The 21297-nt window shown below is 42.1% G+C and overlaps 1 long non-coding RNA gene and 1 pseudogene across 1 annotated transcript; one reads left to right on the top strand and one right to left on the bottom strand.

Annotated features, from left to right (window-relative positions):
• Positions 1-85: 85 nt before the first annotated feature.
• On the bottom strand, positions 86-747 carry LOC136495637 (uncharacterized; annotated as a pseudogene).
• A 3271-nt stretch (positions 748-4018) lies between these two features.
• Positions 4019-6669, top strand: LOC136498502 (uncharacterized). Its single transcript, XR_010769637.1, has 3 exons — positions 4019-4763; positions 5630-5724; positions 6451-6669. It is a non-coding gene; the product is annotated as an uncharacterized lncRNA (long non-coding RNA).
• The last annotated feature ends 14628 nt before the right edge of the window (positions 6670-21297 follow it).

The following is a 21297-nucleotide window of genomic DNA, read 5'->3' as shown; positions in this document are numbered from 1 at the left end:
CGACATCCAAAGCGATGGACGTTTGCTGGTGGACACCTTATTTTAAGCAGTTTGTTAGAAGACACTCTGATTCGTTGAAATTATGTCACAGGACACCGCGGCCCGGTTTTAGCTGGTTGAGGAGAGAGAAAATTTTGCTTTGGACATCCGGTGTCCCTGAGCCACACTTAGGTCCACCCCCAACCTGGTTTGGTTGGACCCAACGGAGGGGATGGCACCGCTGTACCCCAATGCCAGCATCCACGTGCAGAAGCATGGGCTTTTCTCCCACGGCGCGGTGTTGCCATCGCCGTCGCCCGTCGCTGGCCTCGTCCAGGAACCCTAGGAGCTCGGTAGCGCGCAGGTGGCTGCGGGCGCTCTCCACACCGTCGTGCACGCAGGTGGAGAGCGCGGCGGCGCTCCCGAGCTTCTCCAGTGCGCACCACACGCCGGGGTCATCCCCCGCAAGGTTGTCAACGGAGTCGAGCGGCGCGCTCTGGCACGGCACGCCCCCGTAGAGCGCCAGGTGGCGGGGCGTGCCCATGCTGGCGACGGCGAGGCCGAGATCCATCAAGGCGCCCTCGAGCACGCACTGCGCCGTCTCCGCATGGGGCCCCTAGCGGCGGCGCCTGTTTTGCACATCGGCATCCACGGGCCTCAAGCACCCCGAGGAGCTGCTCGTGGATGCTGTGGCAGTGCTTGGCCACATCACCACCCCGTCGCTGGACACAGGGCCTTCCAAGTGGACTCCACTTCTTCCATTTCCATCTCCTATCTCTTGCTCTCGGTGGTCGGTGCTCGTTTCTGGAAGGTCCCGGCATGAGCAACCGGGCCCGAGCAGTGGCGGCACGTAGTAGGCAGCGGAGACGGTGGCCTGGACAGCAACGACGCGCGGCAGCGAGCTGCAACGGTGGCGCAAGCAGCCGGGCCTAGGCAGCAACGACGTGTGGCAGCGAGCTAAAGCGGTGAGCGCTCTCAGCAAGCAAGCTGCAGCGGCGGTGGCACGAGGAACCAAGCCATGGCAGCGCAGCGTGTGACAGCAGGCTATAGCGGCGCGTGCGTAGCAGCAGCAGTGCCGACTAGATTTGGGCACCGGCTATGCGTTGTGCTCTGCTCTTGGAGTCCGCGACGACCCTCGTGTCCACGGCGCAGCTAGGTGAGCTGAGGAAAAAAAGAGAAAGGGAGAGAGGAAGAAGAAGAAGCCAGGGGCAAAAAGAACGTCGGAGGCGCGGTCTCGGGCACGGAGCCGCAGACGTCGGAGGCGCGGGCGCGGGCGTCGGAGCAGGCTGCCGGAGGCGTGGCCCACCGGAGGAGCGAGGCTGGGGCGCGGCGCTGAAGTGGGCCGCCGAAGGCGCGGGCGCCCGCGACGGCATGATGCACGATGACAGGTGCGGAAGGCGGAGAGGGTGGCGGGGACAGGAAACAGGAAAAAAAAAGAGAAAGGGAGAGAGGAAGAAGAAAGCGACAGGGGCAAGAATATCATTTCACCGCTGTTCTCTCTTCTTAACTGGCTGCCACCGGTCCGCGGTGTCATGTGGCCTAATTTCACCGAACTAGAGTCTTTCTGATAAAATACTCCAAAGTAGGTATCCGTCAATAAAAGATCATCACTTTGATGGCCAACACAATTATCCCTTTATTTATATAAATGCGTCGTCCACCGGGATGGGTCAGGGCAGTCCCAATGGTGTATTGATGATAATTTCTATCCTTATTAAATGACTTGCCACGTAGGTAAAACGCTAACATGGCAACATAATTAATGGAGAAAGAGAACAAAAATCATAGAAATGGTTTCCTCGTAAAGAAATCAGGCCTTCTCTTGACCCAATACACCAAAAAAAACCTTAAAATCGCCATTGGAGAGAAACTACTAGTTTCTAAAGAGCTCGTGACGCACTGTTATTGAAGAAAGAAGATAGAATTGAGAGAGAGAAAAAAAATAATTATTACTCATAAAATCATAGATTTAAAAAATAGTATTTTTTTTACATAATATCCTATATTATAAAAACTACTGATTTTTTTATTGGCACATCTTTATTGGCACCGCACACACGGACACGCCGCTAGCTCTCGGGCTTCGCGGCAGGCTGAGATGATCCGTGTGCATTATTGCACCTTTTTGTATCACCACGTGGTGATGCTCGAGATATGTGCCCGGCCCGTGCGCTGCACACCATTAGTTGTGTAAATTTTATTTTATTTCTGTATATACGCCGTAGAGTTTGTTGGGATTCTTGTACGGGTGGGACGTCGTCATCTGGATTGTGTTCAATGGGGTTCGGCCGGGTATTGGACAGCGTGTCTTCACCGGAGCCAGAAGGGGACCGCCGACCGCGCATCTCCGGCCGGTTCACCATTTACTGCCCCACACCTTCTGTTTATGTTTATTTAAACCCGATCCGATCCGAGCCCCATACGGCCGGGTGGCTACCGGCTTGACTTGAGAGCTTGAGTCCACTAGGACCACTACTATTTATTCACCTCAGCTTGCTTTCTAGTAGTACGTACTCTCTCTCTCTCTCTCTCTCTCTATATATATATATATATATATATATATATATATATATATATATATATATATATATATATATATATATATATATATATATATATATATATATAGAACTACTACTCTGTAGCTGGCTACAAAATAACTTATTCTGTAGCCACTTTGAGTTACGATAATTACTATATTAATTTATGAGATTATAGTAACTCCTTACTAAGTGGTTTACTATAACGTTATGGTAAATATCCACGTGTGTTATAGTAACCCAACTATCGTAAATATGTATTGACATTATGGTAAATTAGTATATAAAATTATGGTAAATAGAGGTGGCTACAGAATAACTTATTCTGTAGCTAGCTACTGAATAGCCTCTCCCTATATATATATATATATATATATATATATATATATATATATATATATATATATATATTTGCAAAGAGAAAGACGACTTATATTAAATCTTAACGTAGTACATTCCTAAATTATACATGAAAAAATCAGATATAAAAAATATGTAATGTTCTATCCAAATTCTTCCATCGTCTTTTTTCCGCAATGGCTTCTCTCGAACGCTAGAGCCAAAGTGTAGCCTTATGGTTAACGACCAACCCCAAAACATTGGACATGCCGTATGATCCAACGTTTCGGAACCAGTCCAAAACGCATCTAAATCGCTGAAATAATATCGACAGTTACATCATCGTGTACGACATAGATGTAGATTCATCACCTCGAGACTGTGAATTCCTCTACGGGACCATCGACAAATGAGATCTATGACCCGGAGTCGCTGTCCTCGTAGAGGCTCCCAGAAGCACCACACCCCTTATAGATAAAGGCTACAAATTGACCTCTAGCCGATGAAAGCGACGCATGCAATGGCGATCTTGTCTTGGCAATCACTGAAGTCATTGTAGGACAATCCTTGGTCGGAAATCATCCCATTTCGTCCAAAATTTATTTGGACTCGGCCCTAAAACACTAGAAAACCCGTAGGAAAAGGATTGGTACACTCCCTTTGTCTCCGGTAGACGCACCGAAAAAGAATAAGGAGAGGGGCCCTAAGCACGATGGTGGCGGCGGAGCGAGGAGCGGGCGGTAGACGTCAACTCGACCCTAGGCGGCCGCGTGAAAAGATACAGGTTCTTTTTTAGTACGTACTCCCTCCATCTAGGAAAGAATGAAATTCTAGCACGGTATCATTGTTTTGTATCTTAAGTTCGATCAATTATAGATAAAAAGTATTAATATTTATGATATTAAATAAATATTATTAGATTAATTATGAAGTGTATTTTTATAATAAATTATTTTGTAGCCGTAAATGTAAATAGTATTTACTAGAAATTTGGTCAAACATGAACTACTTTTGCTGGCACGCAATATATAATTATATTCTTTTCTAGACAGATAGAGTACTATATATATACTTGCACGAAACTAAGAAGTTGTCACATATCTCTACATAACGAAATCTGCGCCACGCTGGTCTCTTATTGGGCCACGTCATCTGAAAAAAACCCCAAACGTCAGATCTCGATCGGACAGACCAACTAGCGTTTCTAGAGCTTTCGTCTCGAGCGCGCTGAAACGCCGCCTCCCGGTCCTCGCCGCATCCCGCATCCCGGCGTCCACCCTCCGTTTGCCCCGCTGCTGGTGTCTTCCCGGCGCAGCCACAAGGGGCACGGCACGCCCGCGGTCAGGAGTACGCGCGCAGCATGTTGCCCCACGGCACGAAGGCCAGTGCAAAGGCGGCGGCATGGTACAGCCAATGCGTGGATGCAGAACAAGCTTAAGGGGCTGATTCCTCTCTCTCTATTTTTTTCTTTCCTCTGCCTCTTCTTCTCCCTCGTCCTCCCAATTTTCTATTGATGCACCAGCTGTAGGGCCCCCTTGATCCGCCCCTGGCTGGAGGGGCACAAACGCGAGACCTCGAGAGCGGCGGCAGCTCGAAGCCGCAAGCCCGCGCGCCAGCCGCGCACCCGTGCGCTCACCCGCGCCAATACAACAGGAAGCGGCGGCGGTGGCGCACAGCCGTGGCGTCCTGGCGCTCCTCCACTCGTCGACGTAGGCAGGCATGGATGCCATGACGTCTCCATCTTTCGAAAATAAGGTGAGTGTCGGTGCCGCGAAGAAGAAGGCGACCGCTGCACAGCTTCCGTGCGTCTCCCTGTGCTCCCTCCGCGCCACAGAGAATGCTAGGCAGCGCCCCAGCAGTGGGCTGGGACGGCGCCCACCACATGCTCGATGAAATGCCTACAAGGTAGCTTCCTTCTTTTTATGTCCCTAAAATCTTATGCGGAGTACGGAGTATGTGCTACCGCATGATGCAACGATGGCATGCCACTGTTGGTGCACGAGGCCACTGTTGGTCCCCAACAATGCAGCCAAATCGCCAGCCTACGTGGAGCTCAGAGAAAATAAAAAAAAGAAATATAACAAAGATACTCTTGGGGTGTTTAGATCCCTTCCGGTTTGGAAAATGGACACTGTAGCACTTTCGTTTGTATTTGACAAAAATTGTCCAATTATGGACTATTTAGGCTTAAAAGATTCGTCTCGTCAATTAAGGGCAAACTGTGCAATTAGTTGTTCTTTTTACCTATATTTATTGCTCCATGCATGTGCCGCAAGATTCGATGTGACGGGGAATCTTGGAAAATTTTGGATTTTGGGTGGGATCTAAACACCCCCTCTAATATGTAGAACGTGGGAACAAGAGTCAGAGAGAGTAAAATCATCGGATGGCGTGCGAGCTTAGCGCTTGCAGTCTCGCTAGCGCCATTCACTTCTCTGATTCTCTCTCCGTACGATTGGCTAACTGGTCCTCTAGCTAGCAATATGTCAGCCGTTGGGGAGTCCTAAGAGGCGCGACGTCAACCAGGTCTGGGTCATCATCTGGCTGGAGACTGTCTGAAGTCAGACAAAAAGACTATTATGCATACATAGGCCTGTTCGTTTGTAGAAATTCTGGAGGAATTTGAAGAAATTTATGAGAGAAAAACACTATGCTGGATGAAAAAAGAAGCAAATCAAACCTGAGTTTAAGAACACGCGAACGAGGCCATAACTGAAACTAAGCAAGATCTATACTATAGAAATTAACTATCTCTCTATTTGATTCAACAGGTTGTCAAAGATTGGAATATTCATCATTATATCACCAGTGAGATATTGAGTCACCTTCAGAGAATGCAAATACGTTGCATTTACATCATTTCTTGGTATGCTGCATCTAATTCTCAAGCTCACAATAGGTTTCACTCTAATGAATGGTATTATCCTTTGGATTTTCCATTGCTTTTATCTTCTCTGATCGGTTATAAAACATGCAAGTGATTGGTTCCGACCTTCAAATCACGATCCCTGCATTCTTGCAACGGTTTTTTCAGTATATAAAACAGAAAACATATACTTTGATCCATACATTTCTTCTTTTGTAGCCAAAGCATCCGGTCTATAAAACAGAAAACATATACTTTTATCCATACATTTCTTCTTTTGTAGCCAAAGCAGAAATAATAAAATTTATATGCTTGCAGAGACATATGGTGACACTAATGAGGTAAATTACTCTCTTGTATCAGTGCGTTCTCCAGGCACGATAACTTGATTTGTTAAACTTAGAGAGAACATGATCTTAATGGTATTGAAAAGTAAAAAGTTGCATTTTATTTGAAGTTATGCAGAGAGCTAAAAACATATTGAAAATATACATATTTTAAATAGGCATGAAAAGATGGATTCACAATATATATTGTTAATTTACATATGATTTCTTGAAGCATATTATCTTCAAGTGCTGCAATTCCTTGATGCAACGGCATCGCTTTCTGGTGCTTCTCGTCCCTGCCTCTGTGTAGGCGGAGAATGTGGCATTCATTTTTCCAGTGTGTACTTGGTGTATGATATAAATATTCAATTCAAGGTTGTCTTTGTTTTGTATATAGTCAAGTTCTGCAAAGCTTCTACTGGCTCGACTCTGACTTGTGAGAACCCCGCGGAGGACGCGCTTGTTGAAAGTGAATGAAATGAAGAAGATTTGGAAAACAACGGTCTTTCATTGATCTGTAAAATGGATTATATACATTTGAGGTGGTGTCTCCAAGAGACAACCGTTCACCAAAGGATAGACCCCTTGGTGACGGGATTAACTACTAATCTACTACTAATCCTAACTGTCCCATAGATGAGATCACCAGTAGAAGAGGTGTCTGTTGGTGTGTCGGTGCCTCTTCACCTGGAGATACCGTTTCACAACACTCCCTCTTGATCGAACCTTTCTTGAGATCAATGCAGCAGTAAGCTTAGATTCCTTGAAAAACCCTGTGGAAAAAATCTAAGGAATATGTATGTATAGTTATGCTATAAAAACTCATTTAAACCTTATAGGAAAATAAGAAGAAAATAGCATATATGAGTGTGATTTAAATAAATCACTATGTCCATTGGTATCCTATTAAAAACTCCTGTGGAGAAAAATATTGGAGATACGACATATAGATTACTTTCCCAAAAACCATTTCAGGAAAAATATGAGAAGCAATATAAAGTGATATGTCGCTAAAACTTCTGTAAAAATCTAGTGGGAAAATTAGAAGAAAATATGACGACATATTATTGGTATTGCCTCTTGGATAACTCACATGAAAAACATTTTCAAGGAAAAACCATGTATGAGTTGTGAGGGCAATATGTGTCTTTGATATTTCCTACAAAAACCCCTGTGGGGGAAAATAGAAAATATAACACATGCTTATGTTAATATTACCTCATTAAAAACTTTAACAAGAAACCTTATAAGTAAAACTTGTGAAAGAAAAGAGTATAATATGATGTTGGTACAGGTCAACATTTAGGAGATGTCTCCCCTTGATTCTAGCAAATCTCGAAGTCACCGCATACCAATTCCATGTACCAATTTTTGAAACACAGAAGTTGGTAAGGACTTAGTAAATAGGTCAGCGAGATTATCACATGACTTGATTTGCAAGATGTTTATTTCCCCGTTTTATTGTAATTCATGGGGATAAAACAGTTTAGGAACAATATGCTTAGTGATATTGCTCTTTATGTAACTTGATTGCATCTGTGTAACACAAGTAGAATTATCTTCATAGATAATTGTAGGTGATTCAATTGAACCAATACCACATGACTGTTGTATGTGGTTAATCATTCTACGAAGTCATACACATTCTCGTGATGCCTCGTATAGAGGAATAATTTCAGAATGATTAGTAGAGGTCGCTGTCAGAGTCTGCTTAGAAGACTTACATGAAATAGCTGTAGCCTCCATGTAGGAATACAAATCCTGTTTGGGATTTTCTGTTATGAGGATCAGATAAGTAACCAGCGTCAGTATAACCAATTATACTGGGATCATGATTTTTCTTGAAGAATAAACCAAGATCCTTTGTGCCATTAAGGTATCTGAGGATACACTTCGCTCCCGTCTAATGACGGTGAGTTGGGTCCGCACTATGCCTAGCTAGTAAGTTCACTACAAATGCGATATCAGGCCTGGTGCAATTTGCAAGATACATAAGTGCGCCAATGACACTGAGATATGGGATCTCTGGTCCCAACATCTTTTCCTCAATATCCCGTGGTCTAAATGGATCTTTCCCTATTTCTAAGGAACGAATAACCATCGGAGTTTTATTAGGGTATGATTTATCCATATTGAATTTCTCTAATATCTTCTGGATATAGGCTGATTGATGCACTAAAATCCCTGAAGGACGGTGCTCAAGTTGTAAGCCTAGGCAATACTTGGTCTTACCCAAATCCTTCATCTCGAATTCCCTCTTTAGATGTTTGCGTGCTTCATCTATATTGTTTGGGCTGCCAATGCTATTTAAATCATCAACATACACTGGATATAATACAAAATCTCGTTCAAGATTTCTTAATGAAAACACATGGACAATCATCATTGTTAGAGTATCCTTTCTTTAGAAGGAATTCCCTTAGTCGGTTGTACCACATTCGTCCCTGACTGCTTCAAGCCATATAATGACTTTTGTAGCTTTACACAATACATGTTGCAATTTGCTGTTTGGATTCAGAATTTGGATTCCATCGGGAACCTTCATGTATATGTCCGAATTAAGTGACCCATATAGATATGCTGTCACTACATCCATCAACTGCATAGATAGATGATTTTGAACTGCCAATGATATTAAGTATCGAAAAGTAATTCCACTCGTTACTAGAGAATAGGTTTCATTGTAATCAACGTTGGGTCTCTGCGTGAACCCTTGTGCTACTAGCCTCGCTTTATATCTCACCACCTCATTGTTCTCATTCCGTTTCTGGACAAAAACCCATTTAAAGCCTATAGGAAAAACTTTGGAAGGTGTAGGTATTGCAGATGTGAATACCCCTCTTCTAGTGAGCGAAGCTATCTCAGCTTGAATTGCTTCTTTCCATTGAGCCCAGTCTGAGTGCTTTTTGCACTCTGCCATGGTCTTGGGATCTGGATCATTGAGAAAGATTTCTGTAATTGCTGTGGAGAAGTACATGTCGACAACAGTAGTCTTACGATCATATGATTCTCCAGAATCTATGTAATTGATGAAAATTTCTTCCACCCCATTATTTGACTCAACATTTCCCAAAACTATGGAGTCAGGGTGTTCCTGATATCCCAGGATCAGAATTTGGATGCACCGTTGATCCGAGTTGTGGATTTGGTCCTGATGTTGGATTTTTATCCACTATTGGGTGTCTACCAACTTGAGGTTGGCTTGGATTTACTGATTTGGAGGATTTAGCCCTCGATATCCTCAGACGCTTACTTGTAGCTTTATCCTTAGGAGCGGCCGTACTTCTCCCCCTCTTCTTTGGAAGTGAGAGTTGAATGGTTTTTATTGGTACCTCCACTCTTTCGGGCGCATTAGCGAGCAGGATAAGAGGATATAGTGACACCCTTACAATCAGTAAATGCTTCTAGCAGGTTATTTGCAATATGTTGCAAGTTTATGATTTTCTAAACTTATTGTTCAGTCTCTAGAGTACGTGGATCTGAGGGGGGAATGCCTTGGGCATTCCAGATGATTTACTGGCATTCGTTTTGGTACTTGAAGTCTCCCCCTAATGCCGGGAAATGGTCCTCATTAAATATGCAGTCAGCGTATCGGGCCGTGAATAAGTCCCCTGTAAGAGGCTCGAGGTACTTGATAATTGATGGAGATTGATATCCCACATAGATACCAAGTTTACTATATGGACCTATAGAAGTACGCTTAGGCAGTGAGATCGGTACGTATATAGCGCAACTGAATTTCCGTAGATGGGAAATATTTGGCATATTCCCACGTACTAATTGCAATGGGGAGACAATGTGATATGCAATTGGTCGCAATTGAATTAAGTCAGCAGCATGTAAGACTTCATGACCCCAACATGAAGTTGGTAGGTTGCAATTTTGTAATAACGGTCTTGCAATGAGTTTAATTCTCTTAATAAGAGATTCTGCTAAACCATTTTGTGTATGGACATATGGGACAGAGTGCTGAACTTGAATTCCCAAAGCCATACAAAAATCATTAAAAGCCTTTGAGGAAAATTCAGCAGCATTGTCCATTCGAATTGATTGAATTTGATGTTCAGGATGATGTGCTCTAAGTCTAATAACTTGAGCAATAATTTTTGCAAAAGCTGGTTACGTGTGGACAAAAGACACACATAAGACCATCGAGTAGATGCATCTATTAGAACCATGAAGTACCTGACCAGTCCAGACGTTGGTTGTATGGGGCCTGCAAATATCTCCTTGAATGCGTTCAAGAAATTTTAGTGGCTCATTTTGGATCTTAACGGGCGATGGCCGTATGATCAATTTCCCTGTAGCGCATGAAGTGCACATAAAATCTGAAGATTTTGGGAATTTAGCAGTATTTAACTCATGACCTTTAGAATTACTGATAATTTTTCGCATCATCCCTATACCAGGATGGCCAAGGCGTTCATGCCAAATTTTGAATGCGTCAACATTCTAAAAAATTACCTTGTACGCAATATGCGGTACGGGTTTGATGTATGTGTAGTACAATCCGGACGGAAAAGAGGGAATTTTCTCAACAATTCGTTTGCCATATCCGCTATTTTTAGTAACGAGGAGAATTTCCTCATTATTGTCATCACGGGTTTCAATATGAAAACTATTTTGACGGATATCTCTATAACTTAATAAGGTACGCTTTGAATTGGGATACAATAATGCATCCTCAATTGTAATTTGGGTACCCATGGGGAGTACAATAGTGGCACGACCAGAGCCAATGATTGTAGCATCGTGCCCAGCGATTGTCAAAACATTTCCTTGTCCTTTTGTAAGAGTTTTGAAATATTTTGTTTCTCTAAGTATAGAATTAGTGGTACCACTGTCCACTAGGCATAATTCCTCCTCCATCAGATTGACCCCCGTAGAAACTATATATGAATAAAGAATTTGATATGAAACTCTTTGGTGATATATACTTTATTTATTGAATATCAAATGTGTACATTACATTTATTGGATATTCAAACCAAATAGTGATGACATTAATAAATATTTACAACACATAGGACATAAATTATTTTAACTATTATAATCACTAGGACATAAAGACACTAGAATCTAAGGGATTGGGAGCCTATTCAAAGTCTCCAAATATGTCGTTGGATGCATATTCCACGATCATATTCCTCGTATCAACAAGATCCTCGCCTCCTCGTATGTTGTTGCTGCTTGGTTCCATTGGAACTTGTTGTGAACAACCAGCCTCATTCCTGGTGGTGTCAGGTCGAATGTTGAAGTGAGCTTCATACTTCTGTCCTGGTGCAGCATGTCCGTGACCCACATACTTTAAGTAGAGATCAACAAGATGACTTGGGGTACTGGCATTTCTTTGTAGTATGGCTATAACAACCACACTTCTGACACACAGGTTTGTCATTCTTGTGTTTGGAAATGTTCTTACCATTGTTGGAAATACGAGTCACTACAAAAAATTTGGGCTTTTATAACAAACTGAAAGTCTCATGGAAAGTACAGAATTTGTCATAAAATGAATGGTATGACGAAAAAACCACCGTCATGAAGGTCGTCATATAACGACCGTCACAAAATGTACCTTGTGACGAAAATATGGAAAACCGTCACAAAATGTGATGACCTTTTGTGACGGTTTTGTTGTGTCGTCATGTATTGTTATCATTTAATGACTGACTATGACTGTCACATATTGGTTGGTCAACTCGTCACCTTATACGCCAACCGTCATAAATTATCCTGGGAACCCTGATTTAGACAAGCTTTTGTGACGAATGTGGGTCATCATAAAATTACCTTCATTCGATGACGAATGTAGCATTGCCATATGTATTAATTCAATGACGAATGTCACACAGATGTTTCTAGCATTCTCATCATAGCTCATACATATCAGCCAAGCCATCATCCACATACATTCTAGACCATAAGACAAGACACAATTGCTTGCAGGTTCAAACATCACACTAGTACCAGGTTTCATCACACAAGGTCAAACAGATGCAAATAAGATGCACATAGTTTTCGACAACATAGTGCACAAAGTCGTTCCAACAAACACAGAGAAAGTTTGGTGTTCTCACAATGTAGCAAAAGATTAGGCAAAGGCATCATCAACTGAAACATCATGTAGACCTACCTCAATCTTTCTAAAGTTTCAGCACAACTCGCTTCCTAGCAGCTTCATCTCTTTCTGCTTGGAGTGTTGCCTCAAACTGAGCTTCTACTTTAGTGCTTCTTCTGGTTCTCTTTCCTTCTCTGCAAGCATATGTTCCTACATAGCATGAATCCACTTAACAAGGTCATACAAGTGTTCACCAGGCATTTACTTGAGTAAAGTACATGCATCCAATAATTATGTAACTTACATATATCTCATTTACAACAGGAGTATGACCATTTTGCGGACTATTCATACATTCCCCATTTTGTAGTCATATATTTACTGAATCTGGATTTTTTTTACAACTGGACTCTCAAATATGATATACAACTAGAGCAATGTCACCTTTATTTTATAGAAAGCAACACCAATTTGTCCACTAATAAGCCCCAATGATCGGATGTTAAGCAAAAAACATGCAATCTATATGCATATCTTCCCCTCATTATAACTACTGTATGCTGGTAATGCCAATGCTACTGACATTGCATTCCCACAACCAAAAGAGCAACTTGAGTAAAAATAACATTGCAGATAGGTAGCATTCTACTTTAGTCATTCTTACATTTTGTTTTCTCTGTATAAATTTGGATAATTGGGTTGCAGTTCAGAGTACTAGCCATATTTCTACTAACTAAATTGCTTTATTAAATCACCAGCAAGGCAGTGCTAGGAACGATTAAAGTACTAGCCATATTTCTACTAAATAATCAAGCAGCAAGTCCAGGTTTAGTTCGAGAATAGTTAATAGCAGCCAAATTTAAAATGGCTAAGTATTATAGAGCAACAAATGCCAGATGCTATAAAAATAACATTGCGAAATTACCTGATCACCGGGATTGAACTGACTGCTTGGAACTAATGCCAGATGCTGTATAGGATGGCGCCACGATCAATCTGTTGTAGGCTCCGCGGATTGCAGGTGGCGAGATCGATGATCTGTTGCAACAGATGTCGGAGCGGCGTCCTGATTCCGCGTGCCTAGTGTGTGGTAGCGGCGGTGGAGACCTGAGTGTCTCGCGTGTGCCAACACAAATGAAATCAGAGCTGAAGCAGAGAAACCCTGAAACAGAAATGTCAAACAACTTCAATTCCATCGGTGTTGGGGGAGTCATGTGGAGCTAGGATAGTCACATTTCTGATCACAACATTGCTGCACACAGGAAAGATTATCCAGCATTTATTTCTCAGCTAGGACAACAATAAAAGCAGATTTTGGACCACAAGTATGCATTTGCTAGAAACAGTTGCAAGAAAACAATTTGAACCTACATCAATGTGCTGGCTTTGTTGGGTATATTATCTGGATATTTCTGTACTTCGTTATGGTTCACTGGTTGCTCCTAACAGTTTTTGTACTCTTATGATGACACAATTGGACACCCATCCTGGAGTTCTTGCGCAATCTATGATGGTGCAAATGAATGAGGGTACAAGTTGTACCCGTCTACTCATTGTTACTGCATATAGCATCAAAACAACTATGTGGCCAAAGGAACAAAGCATCTGGACTGCAAAAAAATGACAGAAAGATGGCAGTGCATCATCTCTGCCTAGTTCGTGAGTAGTCCAGTGGTTTCCTCTTTGTAAACACGCATAAGGAACAAGGAACACGTTGAGATTCTAGGTCAGAAGTAGGTAAACAGAATTGTGTTGCTCACCTGCAATAAACAGGATGAATGTTCCAGAATGGTGAATCCTGAAAGACAACATTGGAGACGATGATATCAGAAGTGCTTATCAGCTCAAGAAGGTGAGGCCTTGTGTAGAGCAAGTGTGCCCTTCTTCCACATATCCCACCATGCGCTGCCTTGACCATCAATAGTTCCATTCTCACCTGAACACATTGCAGTTTCCATCACAAACTATCATCATCATGAATAACTTAACTAAAGATTTTATTTTATATGAAGGAATGCCATTCTATACCAAGACAGCGCAAAGCAAATGTTTCATATAAAAATCTTGGTAACTCTCTATACCCTTTCACCGCACTTAATTCCAAAACATTAAACACTAATATAAATGGAAGATGGATTTAATAATTAGTGGAAGAGCATGAAGGACGGCATATATCAATATTTCATCCATGCATTCTAATTCCACTCCAGGAAATCGCTAGGGTCGTTCTTAATTCGATCGCATCTTGAGATCTCCAAAAGAGGAAACCTCAAATACTGGATCCACTTCTTCTATTAAAAACAAGCTGTTTGTATGAAGATCGATCAAAGACGAGAACGCCATGACTTGGGGTAGAAGCGCTAGAGCAATGGCGGGCACGCGAGAGAATGAGAGAGCAGGAGGCTGGCTCGCTAGCTGACCTGCGTGGCGTGGAGGATTGGGTTTGTTGCTCTATAATACTTAGCCATTTTAAACCTGTACAAGCAGCAAGTCCAGGTTCAATGCAGTAAGTAAGGATAGGTTTCATAAAAAAGCTTGTACTGTAACCATAAAGCTGCAACAGGGAAGGGGATATGATTCATAGTCTACCTTCTTTTCTTCATAGGCTTGGTATGATACATTGAACCATAAAGTTTACTGCATGAGAACATCTGCTGTATGATACCGAAACTAGGGAGAACTATTTGCCATTCCTTAAATTATAATATGGTTCAATGTACAATTATGTGGAGGTATGACGTAACTACAAACAAGAATTGCAGTGATAAATGTGCAAACTCTGATGACAAAACATATAAGGAGCCATGTACAAGACTCCAGCATCAACGAAAACAATTGCAGCAACACCTAATCTGTATATGGCAGAAACACTTATCTATCAATCACATCTACATAAGCAGCACCCACACATGCTAAGTCATGTGAATACCAATTACCAATACATCCTGTGACTAGAAAATTGAAGGCTACATACAATGAAATGAGGTCAGACAAGTTACACATTGTTCTCCCTCATACTAACTCCAACAATTATAGCAACAGATTTTTTTCTAATATATGAAAATCGATTGGATTTGTACAACAGTAAACAACTAGCTATCAGTACTTCATCCAATTTAAAAATCTATTGCTATCTGCGCTGCCCTCCAACAAACTTCATCTATAATAAGCAAACAACTAGCATGTCTTGGGCACAGCAAAATCTTCGCTTGTGAGACAAAAAAAGGGGCACCAATAGTATAGTGCAGATCTTTGAACCGAAGTATCATCCACTGACCGTATAATGTCTTGGGCATAGCAAAATCCGATAGTAACTCGCTGCTGCATAAGCACTACTTGCACGCAGTGCAGACAAGGACAGTAGCACAAAAGTAAAGGGAAGGACAATCCAATCGTGTCGGTCGGATCTAAGAAGAGCGGCAGTGCCAAGATCTGAGGAGGTAGCGAGGGGGGCCGGAGGCGCACCTTCTGGTAGGTCGAGGAGCGGGCGCACATTGCAGTTGCAGTCGCAGGTGGGGCATGTGGCCATCGCTGTTAGCGCCTCCATGGCGTACCAGTAGAGCCACGGGCCGACGATGTAGGCAGCGAGGCCAAGGGCGAGCACCACCACCAATGCAGTCACCAGCGCTGGGCTCGGGCCCCACACCGACGACGCCCCACCTCCCACCATTGAGCAACCGCTCGAGGGGGCAGTGGAGTTTAGACTTTGGAGTTGGACCGGTGGAGAGGCATGTCGCCGGCGCAGCATGGTGTAGTGCTGGGGGTTAAAGGAGTCGGGGGAGAGGGAGTGTATCAGTGGAGGCAGAACAGACTCGGGCAGAACATCCGAGCTCGGCGATCTAGGGTTTCGGCCAGGTTTCATCTCCACCGTCAATTTAGTCATCCAACGGTGGAGATGGAGATGAGGTTGCTGGGCCTTAGGCCCTGCGTTGAGCAGAGATAGTTTAGCTCATTATTTACTATTTTTTATTATCTATTATTTTCTATTTCTTATTGATTAAGGCAATTTTGGAGCAGCAAATGATTTTAAATAGGAAAGTTATCAACAACAAAGTTTTAGGACTCATCGATATCTATAACTTTTGTTTTGGTCATTTTTCCATGCGACTTTGTATGAACAGTTCGAAATTTGAATTTCAAAATATTTGAACTTCAAACACAAGTTTAGGATAGTAATTGATTTCAAATGAAAAGGTCATAAACAACAAAGTTGTATAACTCATGGAGATCTACAACTTTTATTTTGGTCATTTCTTTATCCGACAAAGTGATAGTAACATTGTTCATAATTTTTATCTCTCTCATATGGTTTCATAAAACTATAAAAGAGATAAGTAAATTTTATGAACAATGTTACTATCACATTGTCGGATGAAGAAATGACCAAAATAATAGTTATAGATTTTGATGAGTCTAACAACTTTTATGTTCATGACTTTTTCATCTGAAATCATTTTCTGTTTCAAAATGTTGTTTGAAGTTGCTATTTTTGAAAATTCAAATTTTGAATTGATAAAACAAAGTCACATGAAAAGATGACAAAAATAATAGTTGTAAGAGCACAATAAATTGATAGAAAATGATTTTAGAAAATTTTAGGAAAAAAATCATTGAATTTAAAGTTAGTATGAGGGAGAAAAACTAGTTACAAGTTTTAGAGATAGATTAAAAAGAAAAATTACGCTCGTTCATATGATTTGTGAGAACTTCAGTATATAAGAACTTCGAACAGAATTTTAGGAGAGTAAATGATTTTAAATGAAAAAGTTGTAAACAACAAAGTTGTAGAGCTCATTGAGACCTACAATTTTGGTCCTGGTCATTTCGTCATCCGAATTCGTTTAGGTAATTTTAAATTATAGTTTCAAAATTTGATAAATTCGAATAGAATTTTGACATAGTAAAATGGTTTCAAATGAAAAAGTGAGCAACAACAAAGTTGTACAACTCATCAAGATCTGTAACTTTGGTCTTAGTCATTTCTTCATCTAAATTTCTTTGAACAATTTAAAGCTCTTGAATTTGAACTCAAAATGGATTTAAAAATTAAAAAAAAGAAAGAAAAAAAGTCTCTCTGGTCTTACTCTTTCAGGCCTGGCCTGTCTCCCTCCACCCGTGCCCCCTATTCCTTTTCACCTAGGCCTAGGCCCACGCATTATCCCTCTCCCGCGTTGGGCTGGCCCAGAGCCAAGACCAAGTTCCAGCTCCTACTAGGGTATATTGACATTGGGGCCATCATATTTGACAAAACATTTAGTGATGGTCTACTACCGTCACATAAAAACTCTATATATCGTCATAAATTCGCTACTGTCGGCCGGCTACCTAAGAATTACATTTTATGACGATCCTTGGTACCTTTATGTGACAAAAGAAAAAGAATCGTCATATATAGTTCTGACAGTCCTGATTTTATGACGCTACAGACATTTGCGTCATATTATGATATATTATATGATAATAATTTCTCCCATCATGAGGATTATTGTCATAGAAGGAAGGATTTCTTGTAGTGAGTTTGGAATTTCTTACTGCGTCTGCGTTGTTTTTTAACCTTTCTTGGAATTTCCCTAAGGATGGGTCTTAGAAAGTCCACCATCAAATTTGGGTTTATTCTGAGTGTAAGCATGTACTTCAGGCAATGGAGCAGACCCTATGGGGCACTGCTGATTATTCCAAACCATAAGTTCAGAATGTTTTTCGGCCTCAAGTAAAGTTTGTATAAGCTCAGAATAAACCTAGAAACGCCTTTCATGATATTGTTGTTGAAGAATCCTTTAAGAGGGAAGCATAGTAGACAGAGTCTTTTCTATTTTATCCGCATCTGTAGGTTCTTTCTCGCAGAATTGCAACTTTGAGCAAATTGTATGAACAACATGGTTGTAATCACTCACAGTTTTAAAATCCTGTAAGCGAAGTTGTGTCCACTCATAGTTGGCCGCAAGCAGGACAAGTGCCTTTTGTTGTTCATAGTGTTGCTTAAGAGAATTCCATAGATTTCGTGGGTTCTCTTCCAACAAGTATTCAGCCTTAAGGTCAGGATGAATATGGCTCCTGATGAGATATAGGGCTGTGTATACATGTTGATCTTCAAGTTGTGCAACACCCTCTTCAGGTGGTAACATAACTCGATGAAGTCCACGGGACGCAAGACTAACCTTTACGTCCACAACCCATGTTGGATAATTGTGGCCGTCTAGAGCAAGCAAATCAAACTCATTGACGGTCATTGATCCTACACGAGGCAAACCATCAAAACATTTTAAGTTATTAAAATGTTATGGTGTGTTGTAATTATGGGATGCAAAAAAGGTACAAGATAAATCTTGTATTATTGATGTTGTAAAGATCTCATGTGCATAATGAAGTAATGGAGGTAGTCACCATAAAAGTGTAGACCTCAAATTGGGCATAGTCTGCATTAACAGTAGATGCCAAGTAATTATGCAAGTTGTATAAACACGTCTTAAGGTAGTCATCAAGAATAATGTAGACCTTAGTCAATTCGCAAATGAATTGGGTACACACGTTGAGGATAGTCACTAAGTTATGGACTTAGTGTAGATCCCACAGTAGCAACTATGGTGCTACTTTGTGTATGGCCAACAGGAATGCGAATTAATGGTAGTTATCTTTGTGAAAAGATGTAGACCAAATATTCTCATTTGTGATGTTGGGTACGCACGTTGAGGATAGTCACTAAGTGTTTACTTAGTCTAGATTCCGCAGTAGCAACAGTGGTGCTACCTTGTGTTGGCCAACAAACAAAGAGAACATGTGCGTTATACAATTGATGAGAAAATATATATAAAATGTCGCATCCATTATTTAAGCGCGTAGTGCTTTAAAGTCAAAAAGCATAAAAAGGGCTTAAATAAAATGATCGATTGCAAAATTGATTAATGAATAAATAATTTGCAAGATCATGGTCGTAATAACAAGGATATTATTTATTGGATTTTCCATACATACAGGGACAAATACTTTGAATAATATCATAAATGGATATTTTACAATGATAAAATATCACAAGTACAACTATAGTTAAAGTCAGCGACTAAACATAAGAGTACTTAATTTTACAGCACATAATTATAAGAGACTAACAGAGTCTTATACGAATTAATGCTGAAAATATTAAATTGATGAAAACAGTAAATAGCTTGATTTGCGAAACTTGAATCCATCAGCATCCTTGATTTTGGCCCATGCGGGTCCATGCAGGCACGCACAGTGGAAATGGAGGGGGTGGCAAGGCATAGGCCTGTGGGCCGGCCTAGTTGCAGCCGCATGCCTTTAAAAGGGGCTTAGGCGGTGGTTAGGGTAACCACCCACCGCCTCAGCCATGTAAAAAGCAGCCACCGCCGCTGGTCTTCAGTTCAAGTGCCGGGGCAAGGACGCAAGCACGGAGCCGCCACCGCATGCATGATGCAGGCATGGAGCCGCCTCCGTGGGTACGGGAGGGGCCTTTAGCCGCCTCGATCCTAACCACCACCGGCCACCAGATGCCGGAGTCTAGCCTGGCACGTGGAGCCGCGAGCCACCGGGCGCGCGAGGCGAGCACAGGGTCGCCTCTGTCGGGTGCAGGGGCCGTGGGCGCATGGGTCGCCGGCCGCGCGGACTCGGAGCCACGCTGGGGCTGCCGGCAACAACTGTCCGTCGGTCTGGCCATAGGGCGCTGGGGCCGCTGCTGCACGAGCCGTGCAAGGCGCAGATCGACTTCGTCTCGAGGTAAGAACATCATCAATAGATGAAAACCAAAGATGTCTTACTGCTTCAACGATGACTTGTGACGGAGAAGGCTTCTGTTCTTGGCGAACTTAGCGACGCACCATTCTTCTCATGTTGCAGTGTAGCAACAGCGCCGGCGAACTCTTCTTGGCTTCTCAGCTTGCAGGGGAGAGCACGTGCATGATAACGTGTTGAAAGTGAATGAAATGAACAAGATTTGGAAAACAACTACCTTTCATTCATCTGTAAAATGGATTATATACATTTGAGGGGGTGTCTCAAAGAGACAACCGTTCACCAAAGGACAGGCCCCTTGGTGACGGGATTAACTACTAATCTACTACTAATCCTAACTGTCCCATAGATGAGATCACCAGTAGAAGAGGTGTCTGTTGGTGTGCAGGTGCCTCTTCGCCTGGAGACACCATTTCACAACAGCGCTAAGGGGCGCTACATACTTGCACCTGAACTCAAGTCCAACTCCTACACGTTCCCATTCAAAGCAGTGTGGCATTGTGTGCAGCTTGGACTCGATGGCATGCCAGTATGCCACTGTTTTTTGTGACTAAAATGGTGACTGGTGTAGTTCAAAGCTAGGGTGGGCGGACGATGTGCTTGTCAAATCATTCATTGGCCTGGAAGGCTGGAACCCAAAATGAGATCACCCTCACCTGATTATTGTTTTGTTAAGTGAATTCTCAGTAGTGTCTTTTCATATATTTAGCATTCGCTTGTTGATTTCAGCCAGGACTTATCAGCCATGGTATGGTAGTCATACAAACCAGTATAAGCGACTTATTGAGCCAACGAACAGGCTGATTGTGCGATTTTATGATAACGTTTGGCAGATTCTGATACATGATACTAATATACTAACGTCACTAGGAATAGCAACTACTTTACCAAGCCTATTTTGACAGTATTTTTTCTCAAAACATAGACTTGTTATATGGTTAACAGAGCAGCTGGGGTATACTCATGTTTCTTTTTTGACACATAAACTTAATCAACGTTAGCTGTCCAAAACACTTATAGATATACATAAACCCTAACATATATACATATATTATTCGACACCACATTGACAATGATACCTACTTGTTATACTGGACAAATTTATTAGGGTTAATTGGAGAAACACCATTATAATTTTCGTGGTTCGGAGAAACACCATTACTATTCATTTATTTTGAAGCATGCCATTATAATTTTTCGTTTTCCACAAAAATGCCACTGAATACGTATGGACACAACCTGGGCCCAGCTGCAGGCGTATACGAAGACGTTTACTTCATCTCCCCTGTCACTGACACGTGGGCCCCACATGTCATCTTCTTCCTCCTCCTCTCTCTCTCCATCCCGACGAGCAGCAACAGCACGCCAGCAGCAGCAGCACGCCGCGGGCGAGCGACCTGCGTCGGGGACGAGCTCGCCATGGCCAGGGCGAGCTCCCCA

This window comes from Miscanthus floridulus, chromosome 12 (assembly GCF_019320115.1).
Source record: "Miscanthus floridulus cultivar M001 chromosome 12, ASM1932011v1, whole genome shotgun sequence".
In the NCBI taxonomy this organism is placed as follows: domain Eukaryota; kingdom Viridiplantae; phylum Streptophyta; class Magnoliopsida; order Poales; family Poaceae; genus Miscanthus; species Miscanthus floridulus.
This window is presented reverse-complemented; position numbering and strand designations above follow the sequence as displayed.